This window comes from Aulonocara sp. 'chitande type north' Nkhata Bay, linkage group LG7 (assembly GCF_057382095.1).
Source record: "Aulonocara sp. 'chitande type north' Nkhata Bay isolate Kocher_YH1m ecotype deep benthic linkage group LG7, A_spYH_male_GT1.1, whole genome shotgun sequence".
Lineage (NCBI taxonomy): Eukaryota > Metazoa > Chordata > Actinopteri > Cichliformes > Cichlidae > Aulonocara > Aulonocara sp. 'chitande type north' Nkhata Bay.
The window spans coordinates 1,250,649-1,262,800 of NC_141350.1; the positions used below are offsets into that span (position 1 = coordinate 1,250,649).

Consider the following 12,152-nt stretch of genomic DNA (forward strand, 5'->3'; position numbering starts at 1 on the left):
TGTCAGTGGGGATGGTGTTCGCTCTGTGTTGTAGCGTCCTGATGACGCCCAGTTTGTGCTCCAGTGGATGATGAGAGTCAAACCTTAAATACTGATCCGTATGTGCAGGTTTACGGTACACGTCAGCTTTTAGATGTCCCCCATTACTGATGGAAATCTCACAGTCTAAGAAGGCTAACCTGCCACTGTTCATATCCTCCCTGGTGAATTTGATGAGTTAATGTGATCCGTGAAATGTGGAACGTCCTGAGATTTGATTTTCACCCAGGTGTCATCCACATATCTGAACCAATGACTTGGTGGTGTTCCAGGGTAGGTACTCATGGCCATTGATCAGTGGTCTTTGATCAGTGGGTTTTGGGCGTGGTTGTTGATCAATGGTCATGAGAATTTGCATAATTAAGATTAAGGAACTGACCAGTCATTATGCAAATGTACTGTTTATAAGATTGAAACCTGCAGTCAGCTGAGACTGAAGACGTCACTTGGATGAGGGATGAAACGTTTCTCCCACAAAACGCTACGTCCAGATGCACAGAATCAACCTTTGGAGATTTACTTACCTGGATGACTGAGCATGCATCAAGACAAGGGAACTCTATATACAAATACTGAGAAATTTCAACCCTTTCTCTCTTTTGCTCTGAGGTGCGAGGGAAAAATATCGATAAGTCGATGAACATCATCTACAGACATATTCGGTAAATGCCCAAGACATCTTGAGAAATGTAAATCGCCGCTTGATTCGTCCATTTGGTTGACCTTTTTTTTGGAAAACCCGACCGTAAACAAGACGCGAATATCACACTGGAAACGAAGCCCTACAGGAGTTTCCCCACCGGAAGTAGCATATGCTAAGGTGCACATAGTCTATACAGTGGGAAATCCACTCAGCGACTTATTGAATCGTTCTTTATGTAGGTCTCCAATGTCTTAAGAAATTAAAAAACAATAAAGAAAAACTTTACCAGCAGAAGATTATGTTGGAATAGATTCTCATGTCACAGCACCATAAAGGTTTCATTTTGCTTGTTGGGCTATAGGGCAGCAATTCTCAAAGTGTGTGGCATGCCTCACTGGTGGGGCACAAATTACCGGAAAAGTCATGTGGAACAAATGTTTGTTTCCTAAAAAGCCGAGAACATGACATCACCTCTTCACTCTTCTTTCTCTCTCACACACAAACCTTCATACAACATGTGACTTTTTGCACAATACAAAGTCTTTTGCAAATTTCTATTGTACTCTTGTTCCTGCACTGTCTTGTGTCTGTCTCGTTCTGTTCTGTCCGGTGCTGCACCATTTTTGTTTATGCATTTTTTGCATTTTTTGCACATTGCACATGTGGTCCTGTTTTGATTGTCTGCTATATGTAATATGTAGCACCATGGTCTTGCAGGAACGTTGACCACTTCCTGTTTATTCTTTCTACCTTTTGTTAACATCATAGTCAGTTTTACTAATACTTCCACGTGTACTATTGTGAAAAACAAACACTACAGGATATATAATATATGATCTGCAATAATGGATACCATGCACATCAAAGATAAAGTCTTTGACTTCTTTTGTTAAGAACGTTTAAAAGTTTGGAGTCTTCTCTCACCCCCATTTTCTGCGACCTGCTGGAGCGGGGGGGCTAGGAGGAGGAGTTGGCCGTCCGACTGTGGTCTGGAGTGTGGGGCCTTCCTGCTGCTGCGGAGTCGGGGCGGTCTGCCTCCCCCCACCGCAGGGAAAAGGGTAACACCACCTGGGTCTGGGTGCAGTTCCCCCCTCCAGGGGCGGGGGCACCTAGACCCGGTTTGTAGAGTACGCTTGGGGAGTGTGATCGTGTGTACAGCGTCTCTTTATGTCTGTCTCCACGTTGGTTGAGTGTGGAGTAAGTGCATATGAGAGCATGAGGGTGGGAATGGATGTTTGTATCTGTGTGTGCCTGTATGTCTGTGTCTATATGTCAGGTTGGGTATCAGGCGCCACCTCTCTGGGGACATCTCAGGCCCTCCAAGGTTTGGAGGCCTATCTCCCCCTACCACCACTTCCCCTGCCAGTGGCGGACTCCCTCAGGTGTCGGTGCGTTGGTGGTTCTTTGTGTCTGGGGGTGGGCGTCCGGGTACACACCGGCTCACTCCTTGGCGGCCGCTTATCGGGGCCTGGAGCCTGGGGCTCGCTCGGGCCACTTCGGAGGTGGGGTGCCCCCGGCCTCTCGGCCTGGGGCTCGGTCACTCAGGCACGGCTGGCTGCCGGCGGAGCTCACGGGCGCGTCACTGCAACTCCCCCTGGCTTCTGCTCCGCGGCTGCTGAGTGAGCCCTCATCTGGGACTCTCCTCAGCTCTTACTGGGACAGTGGCGCGGCTGCCCCTCTGTTGGTCTTCCTTGGTCTCTTGTGTTCTGGGGGCCTCTGGATGTCTGGAGTTTTGATCTCCTCCATACCTGCTTCATGCCCTGGAGGACGGGGCTGTGGCTCCCCACACCCTCTAGCAGATCGTTACATGGAGAAACCTTTGGAATACAAGCATGCTGATCCACACAGGTATGCACACAGGTGTACACACGGGTATTCACAGACGCGGACTACAGCTTTCTTGGCTGCTGCCTCAAAGCACATTGTGCGCTGTCTATCTTGCGTGCTGCACAATATCGTTAATTATTTAGTATCTACTGATATCTACTGCTAGCTAGTTTATTGTGATGGTGCCGTTTTTTTAATTATGTTGCTCTTTGTTGTTTGCTTTCTCTTCTGTTTTTTTTCTCCATACAGGTGATCCAGGTGTTTTGTTTTTTTTGTTTGTTTTTTTCTTTCTTTCTTCTCCCCCTTCTCACCGTCTCTTCCCACCTTTGGTTTTCTTTCTCTCCCTCTCTTTCTTTCATTCTTTCTCCCTGTCCTATCCCCCAGTCATGTCTGTCCCGTTTGTAGCAACTGAAAATAAAATAAATTCATAATTATAATAAAGGTCAATCCAATGGGCCAATATGGCAAGACCATGATGATCCACTTGGTAAAATAAATCCGCTTGGCATCTTTCTTGGCCTTAAGACAACAATTCTGATGCTAAAGATCCAAACGGGACACACAAAAAAGAAAGAAAGAAAAAAAAAAAAAAAAAAAAAAAAAGAACGTTTAAAAGTTCAAGTTGAAGATATCACATTTTTCACCACCAGAGGGCGGTGCTGCACTGGATGAAGCAGTGAGGACAAAATGCCACAACTTTGCACACAAGTATATGTCAGAAGTCCAGATGTGAGCCACTGCTTTCTGTGGCTCGTTGGTCTAGGGGTATGATTCTCGCTTAGGGTGCGAGAGGTCCCGGGTTCAAATCCCGGACGAGCCCTAATTTTTAATCAATTCAGTTAAAATGGATTATTTGAGAATAGAAACATGACTTTCTTGCAACTTTTCAAATGGACAAAGACACAAAAGAGCCTGCTGCCTGTGAACTGAACTCCTGTAAAAAGCTGTACTCAAAATGAGATGTTTGAAGACAAACGCTATCAAAGCAAGTATAGTAAGTGACTGCACATGAACTGTCAACTGTCAAGAATTACCGTACTATCAAACTGACAGCTTGTCTTGTGACAGTGCGTTAATCAGAATGCATCAAGAAATTTCTCTTTACTCGGTAAATAAGTGTTTTGTTTAAATAGCAAGCAAGCAATTTATTTATATAGCACTTTCAGATCAGCCCCAAGCTGAACACAAAGTGCTGTACACTTGACATGCCAAACATGATACATTAAACAAGTTAAAAAAATATATATATAAAATAGAGAAATATTTTTAAAAAATAAGATGACAATTAAAATAACATTTAAAGTAATAAAATTGGCACAAATAGCAAAAACAATAATAAAATTGAATAAAATGATAATTAGAATTGCATTTAAAACAATAAAAATCATGGCATTAGATTAAAACAATAAAATCAGGGTCAGACTGTGTCATAAGCCAAGGAGTAAAAATGGGTTTTAAGACGTGTTTTAAAAGTGGACAGTGAGGGGGCCTCTCTAATGTGCTGGGGCAGAGAAGGCCCCGCCCCCTCCGAGCTTCCTCTTGGACCTGGGTACCTCCAGGAGCAGCTTGTCAGCTGACTTGAGAGACCTGGGGGTGAGTAAGGATGAAGAAGCTCAGAGAGGTAAATTGGGGCAAGACCGTTTAAACATTTAAAAACAAACATGAGAATTGGATATTAAAATCTCCCACAATAAGAACATGGTCGTAGTTGGGTATAATCCCAGCTAGAAATTCTGAAAAGTCATTTACAGGGAGTCCGACACAGCGGCCTCAGATTGTGGAGGACAGGGGTCACGGAGGAGCGGCGCGCCATCCTGGCAGACCACGGGGATGAGGCAGGAATCCACAGGGGTGTATTCCTGTCCCTTAAAAACTTTTTAATGTTTTTTGTATAATTACGTTTGTGCAACTGAAGAAATAAATGCTGTTTTTACACATCTCTAGTGAAAAAGGTACATAGATACCATAAAAATGCTACAGCATATAGTGGGGGCGTCTGTTAACGAGATGAAGACTTATAACGTTTTCCACCAGCAGAGGGTGGTGTTGTACTGGATGAAGCAGTGAGGACCAAATGCCACATCACAACTTTGCAGGATTCACACACAAGTATATGTCAGAAGTCCAGATGTGAGCTATTGTGTCCTGTGGCTCGTTGGTCTAGGGGTATGATTCTCGCTTAGGGTGCGAGAGGTCCCGGGTTCAAATCCCGGACGAGCCCTAAGTTTTAATCAATTCAGTTAAAATGGATTATTTGAGAATAGAAACATGACTTTCTTGCAACTTTTCAAATGGACAAAGACACAAAAGAGTCTGCTGCCTGTGAACTGAACTCCTGTAAAAAGCTGTACTCAAAATGAGATGTTTGAAGACAAACGCTATCAAAGCAAGTATAGTAAGTGACTGCACATGAACTGTCAAGTCATCTGTCAACTGTCAAGGACGAGCCCTTGCTTCTTTTAATCCCCTTGTGTCAAAGTTAATTTTGTGATAATTGAAAAATGTATTTCTTGTAACTTTTCATGCAGCACACACGGAGACACACAAAAGGCTGCTGCCCGTGAACTTTGCAGCTGTAAAAAACTTGCAGTCTTATTTTTATTCATTTTTATTTATCACATTTTCAATATCATATTTGCTTAGAATAGCATAGCATCTTTATTTATAATGAACTTTACATCCAACAATGTTGGCCAACGTACTACAAATATAAACAAAGAGAAAGCAGTTTACATTACATATAGAATATCTTAAAATTGAAAAATAATATGATTAATAAGAAACATATGAAGAGACATCAACAAGTCCTGCTGCTGTAAGCCAAAGTAAATAAATATGTTTTAAGACGTGATTTAAAAACAGATAAGGAAGGTCCTGTCTAACATGTAAAGGCAACTCATTCCACAGTTTTGATGCTGCCACAGTGTTGCACAGCAAACGCCCGATCCCCTCTGAGCTCACGATTAGTCCTGGGCACGCTCAGGAGGAGCTGGTCTGCCGACCTGAGGGACCGGGAAGGTATGTATGGATGAAGAAGCTGAGAGAGGTACAGAGGGGCAGCATTAGACAAACATTTAAAAACAAATAAAAGCAGCTTAATAAATGCACGGGCAGCCAATGAAGTGAATATAAAACTGGGTGATATGCTCGCATCTACGAGTGCCAGTTAAAAGACGTGCAGCAGCATTCTGAGCTAGCTGCAGTCGACAAGCAGGAGATCGACTCACCCCAAAATAAAGAGAATTACAGTAATCCAGCCGAACGGTTACAAAGGCATGGATTACTGTTTCAAATTGCTGTCATGCAAGAAAGTGCTTAATTTTGGTCAGCTGCCTCAGATGAAAGAAACTAGACCTCACCACCAATGGTCCCTCTAAGCTGCGCGCGTGCGCAATTGCGCACTTCTGGCACGGTCTCTGCGCACAGAAAAAAAATCTAACCTGAATTGAAATTAACATTAAAACTTTAACAATTCTGTTCTGCAGTGTTAGTCAGTGACTGGCTGCTCCCGTATGGGATCAGAACGATGCCACCTATGCTGTGGTGTGCTGGGGGAGCAGCACAGCAAAGAGGGACTCATCCAGGCTGGAGAAACTGATCAGGAGGGCTAGCTCTGTGGTCGGCATGAAGCTGGACACTCTGGTGACAGTGGCAGAGAAAAGGACATTAAAGAAACTGCTGGACATTATGAACAATGCTGGGCATCCTCTGCACACGGCCATAAACAATCAGAAGAGTCTGTTCAGTGACAGGTTGCTTCTCCCAAAGACAAGAACTAACAGACTTAAAAACTCCTTTGTCCCACACGCCATCAGACTGTTTAACTCCTCTCTGGAGGGGAGAGGGAGGGGAAACAGGAGGACAAAGGAGGGGGGAACAACTAAGCTGTAGTGCCTCTGCACCTCACTGTGCAATACTTTTGTAAATAGTCAACAGTGCAATAGACTCAGTACTTGAAATGTGCAATTCACTTGTATTTTTATTTTTTATTCCTATTTATTCTATTTATCCCCTTCGTATATTTTATTTATATTTGTCTCTGTATTTATATATATGTGTGTGTGTATATATATATATATATATATATATATATATATATATATATATATATATATATATATATATATATATATATATATATATAACAGTTCTGTAACTAACTTCGGTCGTTGCTGTGCTTTTTTTGGAAGTCGAATTTCCCAGAGGAACCCACCCGAGGGATTAATAAAGTTCTATCTTATCTCTCTCTCTTATCTTACCTTATCCCACAGTCCAGCCAATCATGCGATTCACATTCATATATACGCAGCTAATCCACATGGTTGAAAGGCTATGACAGCGTCCTTATGTGCCGACACCGGTGTTTTAGCGAGCAAAGCGGCGAGTGAAGCCACGTTAATGACAGCATGTACAACCATTGGAGATGTGAGCAGGACAGACGGAACAACTGACGGGCAAAGTGTGGACTTTATACCAGTTTTTAAATTGTGTTGATCGGCCACGTAAAACCAGAGTTATGATAAAAATATCTGCAATGTTTGGTTTTCTTCCTGAATACTGTCGTTGTTTATATTTACTGCAGGAAGAAACGGTAAAAACTGCGTTTTATAAGGAAAACGCTCGAAAGCCTGTGAACAAATGTACTATGTGGATCAATCAAAACGTGATATGGCAACATGGCATTTAGTTGTTTAGGGAGGGGGAAGTTTTAGGAGTGACGGCGTGTTTGAGATGTGAGAGATTTGTGACGTTTAGCGCAAATCTTGTGTAGTTAGTGTGTAGTTAGTGTGTAGTGTAGTCAATAGTTTTGTTGTGTGTCAGAACAATGAGGCGACTGCTGAGTGTTACAGGTGTTACAGCAGTGATACATCTCCTGTTGTCAGGCCTGCAGGTATCAGGTGTTGTTCTCCTTCATCTCATAGTGGACACAAATTATTTTTGGAGTGGCACAAATAATTTGTGTGGCATCAGATTTGATGCAGAACAGCTGATTGTTCTGTAAATAGTTTGAAATGTTTGTTTAAAAAACGCCTTGGCTGCATTTTTAGGTAAACAGCTGCAAAAACTTTGTTGTTTGTATAACAAACAACAACGTTACTTTTTTGAAGAAGTAACTATATAATTAATTGCCCAACATTGGTCATTATTTACTGTATTCTGCAGACCGAGTTACAGACTCTCTCCCAGACCACAGACTCAGACTCATAATACAAGTCAGAGCTTTACAGGGAGTGCAGAATTATTAGGCAAGTTATATTTTTGAGGAATAATGTTATTATTGAACAACAACCATGTTCTCAATGAACCCAAAAAACTCATTAATATCAAAGCTGAATGTTTTTGGAAGTAGTTTTTAGTTTGTTTTTAGTTTGAGCTATTTTAGGGGGATATCTGTGTGTGCAGGTGACTATTACTGTGCATAATTATTAGGCAACTTAACAAAAAACAAATATATACACATTTCAATTATTTATTTTTACCAGTGAAACCAATATAACATCTCCACATTCACAAATATACATTTCTGACATTCAAAAACAAAACAAAAACAAATCAGCGACCAATATAGCCACCTTTCTTTGCAAGGACACTCAAAAGCCTGCCATCCATGGATTCTGTCAGTGTTTTGATCTGTTCACCATCAACATTGCGTGCAGCAGCAACCACAGCCTCCCAGACACTGTTCAGAGAGGTGTACTGTTTTCCCTCCTTGTAAATCTCACATTTGATGATGGACCACAGGTTCTCAATGGGGTTCAGATCAGGTGAACAAGGAGGCCATGTCATTAGTTTTTCTTCTTTTATACCCTTTCTTGCCAGCCACGCTGTGGAGTACTTGGATGCGTGTGATGGAGCATTGTCCTGCATGAAAATCATGTTTTTCTTGAAGGATGCAGACTTCTTCCTGTACCACTGCTTGAAGAAGGTGTCTTCCAGAAACTGGCAGTAGGACTGGGAGTTGAGCTTGACTCCATCCTCAACCCGAAAAGGCCCCACAAGCTCATCTTTGATGATACCAGCCCAAACCAGTACTCCACCTCCACCTTGCTGGCGTCTGAGTGGGACTGGAGCTCTCTGCCCTTTACCAATCCAGCCACGGGCCCATCCATCTGGCCCATCAAGACTCACTCTCATTTCATCAGTCCATAAAACCTTAGAAAAACCAGTCTTGAGATATTTCTTGGCCCAGTCTTGACGTTTCAGCTTGTGTGTCTTGTTCAGTGGTGGTCGTCTTTCAGCCTTTCTTACCTTGGCCATGTCTCTGAGTATTGCACACCTTGTGCTTTTGGGCACTCCAGTGATGTTGCAGCTCTGAAATATGGCCAAACTGGTGGCAAGTGGCATCTTGGCAGCTGCACGCTTGACTTTTCTCAGTTCATGGGCAGTTATTTTGCGCCTTGGTTTTTCCACACGCTTCTTGCGACCCTGTTGACTATTTTGAATGAAACGCTTGATTGTTCGATGATCACGCTTCAGAAGCTTTGCAATTTTGAGACTGCTGCATCCCTCTGCAAGATATCTCACTGTTTTTGACTTTTCTGAGCCTGTCAAGTCCTTCTTTTGACCCATTTTGCCAAAGGAAAGGACGTTGCCTAATAATTATGCACAGCTGATATAGGGTGTTGATGTCATTAGACCACACCCCTTCTCATTACAGAGATGCACATCACCTAATATGCTTAATTGGTAGTAGGCTTTCGAGCCTATACAGCTTGGAGTAAGACAACATGCATGAAGAGGATGATGTGGACAAAATACTCATTTGCCTAATAATTCTGCACTCCCTGTATAACAAATAAAAAAAGAAAGTTTTGTTTTCAAAATTGGTGTAAGAGCCAAAGTCAATGTTTATGTTTTGTTTATTTGTTATGGTGGCACAGGTGTATAGCTTTACCTGCATCTCAGGAGATAGCATGTGGGTGTGGTCACAGTCTATTTACTGTACCTGATCTCGGTGTTCGCGGCAGGTGTGTTGGGTGAGTGGTTTGTGGGCAAACTTTTCTGTTGACCGTCATTTTTTGGCACACCTTGTAATCCATGCGCTATTTGTAAATTGATTGAAAGCGCAAACGCTTGTTTTTGTTTTGTTCCTAAAATAAATGTGCAAAGTACAAGTACGACTCATTATGGATTATTGGAGGCGCGTCACAGGGACACAACCAACTCAGCCGGCCGCGGCTTTATTTATGTATGAAAGTTGCAACAATTGGAGTTCAAGTTATTTTTACTTCTAATAGTGTTAACATACTACAGGTCATGAACAAGATTTTATTTTTAATTTTCATTGTAAGTGGGCTGAAGCAGTTAATTAAAAGTAGTCTAACATAAATGCTGTAATTTGATTATTTTAATAAACATGTAACTTGGATGGATTGGATGCTGGCGTGACCACAGTGCACACGTCTGCTGTCGCTCACAGTGGTCCAAGGGACGCTCAGAGAGTTTGTGTGTTCACTCAGACACGTGAAACATTAGAGGGAACATTGGTTACAACCGACCCGATCTGGCTTTTCTGGAACATAAATCTGGCAGTCATCTGCATACCAGTGAAAATATATTCTGTGTCTCCTAAAAACTGAGCCCAAGGGAAGTAAATAAAGCGAAAGCAGGATAGGGCCCAGAATGGAACCCTGTGGTACTCCATGAGACAGCGGAGCACTTTCCTAGGCGAACTGACAAGGATCGATCTGTTAAGTAAGACCTGAACCATTTCAGAGCCACACCTGTTATACCGACACTGCTCCAAACACGAGATTAAAATTTCATGGTCTACAGTGTCAAATGCAGCAGTTAAATCGTGTAAAATACGAATGACACTTTCACCAGAATCACATGATAAAAATATATCATTAAAAGTTCTTAAGAGTGATGATTCAGTGCTATGCATTGCTTTAAAACCAGACTGGAAAATCTCCTGAACATTTTGTGCATTCAAGTACAGGATCAATTGGTTACTTGCTACTTTTTCCAAGACTTTAGATAAAAAGGGCAGCTTAGATATTGGTCTAAAGTTTTCAAAACCGGATTTGTATCTAGCCCAGGTTTCTTAAGAAGTGGTTGCACAATTGTATCTTTGAAATTCTTTGGAACCACACCTGAGGTAAGGCTGCTATTTAAAATGGTTAAAACAGTTGAACCTGTGGTAGAAAACCACTTCCTTCAGAAAACGGGGAGGGGTGGCATCGTAGGGCGAGCCTACAGGCTTTAGATGATCCACCACCTCCTGTAGCTGAGCAAGAGTAACCGACTCAAACTGTTGAAAGACAGCCGAGCAAATTGGAGGATCAGAGGCGTCAGATGTGGGCAAAATAATCTGCGCCCTAGCCGAAGCTACCTTGTTTATAAAGAAGTGCAGAAACTTTTCACACATTTCATGTGAAGGCTCAAAACTGAAAAGTGATTAAAATGGTCTCAATTGACTTAAACAATATATGTGGTTTCCGATAATTTATCAAAATAATGTTAGCGAAGTATTTCCGCTTTGCTTCTTTTACTGTGAACTTATATAAGGCCCAGCGCTCTCATTTTGCAAAGAGACCTGTAAGTTATCTTTTTTCCATCTCCGCTCAGCCCTACGACATTCACGCCTCGCAGCGCGGGCTTCATCGTTCAACCGGGGTTCAAGCTTTGTCTTAACATGCCTGATTTTTAGAAGGGCAACAATATCCAAGGCAGTCTGACAAGTGGTATGAAACCTAGAACTGAGTTCCTCTACGTTTGAGTGTCTCAGGAATGGAGAATTGATTATAGTAGGTGGAGAACCGTGGTGCTGTGAAAGAATTTAACAACAGGGACAGAAAACAGGGTCAGAGACTTTCAGATTAAAAACAGGCAATGTGTGCGCTAAAACCAGATCGAGAGTGTGGCCACACCTTTGTGTGGGTGCAGACACACATCAAACTAAATTAAAAGAATCAGTAAGATTGAAAAAGTCTTTAACCATGGGCTTTTCTGGACAGCTCACATGAATATTAAAATCCGTGACAATAAGAAAGGAGTCACATTTTATCGTGACTTCAGTCAGAAATTCCTTTATAAAGTCCGTACTGTATTTTGGGGCCCTGTATAGTATTGTGCACAGTACAGGGGGAGAACGGGCTGTTTCAAATAGCAACTGTTCAAACTGTTCAAAGGTTTGTGCATTTGGTACCAGTGGAGTCCCAAAGCCTTTGAAATTGTTTCTTACGGTGCATTCACACCGAACACGATAGACACAACCAAAACGCGCCAGACGCCCCTAGCTGGTCGTGTGCACATTCGCACCTTGACGCACATCCAACGCGAATTGATCACGCGTGAAGCAGAAATGTGGGAGGAAGTAGTGCCAGACGGTATGTTTGCAAGATGGCAGCTGTCAATCTAGCGTTTGAAGAGAGAGTCTCCCTTCTCTATTTACTGTGGAGAGCAGATCAGCGGCGTAAAGGACGTCCTCGCCGTACCTGGGTCCATCAGGTATGGCAAGCCATTAGTGCCAAATATCGCCCCTTTTCTAACCCGTTTGGTTAAGAAATGGCGTAAAAAAACGCAGTTTAATTATTTAAAACGCAAAAAACCCAGCGTTTGTCCAGACAGAACTCCGTTTTTTCCGCCACTCACATGGCGCCTTGAATGCACCATCCAAGTGGCGGAAAAAACTGTGTTT

General features: G+C 42.5%; 2 non-coding genes across 2 annotated transcripts; both read left to right on the top strand.

Moving 5' to 3' along the window:
- Positions 1-3,257: 3,257 nt before the first annotated feature.
- trnap-agg (transfer RNA proline (anticodon AGG)) lies at positions 3,258-3,329 on the top strand. Its single transcript has one exon. It is a non-coding gene; the product is annotated as a tRNA-Pro (tRNA).
- A 1,329-nt stretch (positions 3,330-4,658) lies between these two features.
- On the top strand, positions 4,659-4,730 carry trnap-agg (transfer RNA proline (anticodon AGG)). The gene has a single exon. It is a non-coding gene; the product is annotated as a tRNA-Pro (tRNA).
- The last annotated feature ends 7,422 nt before the right edge of the window (positions 4,731-12,152 follow it).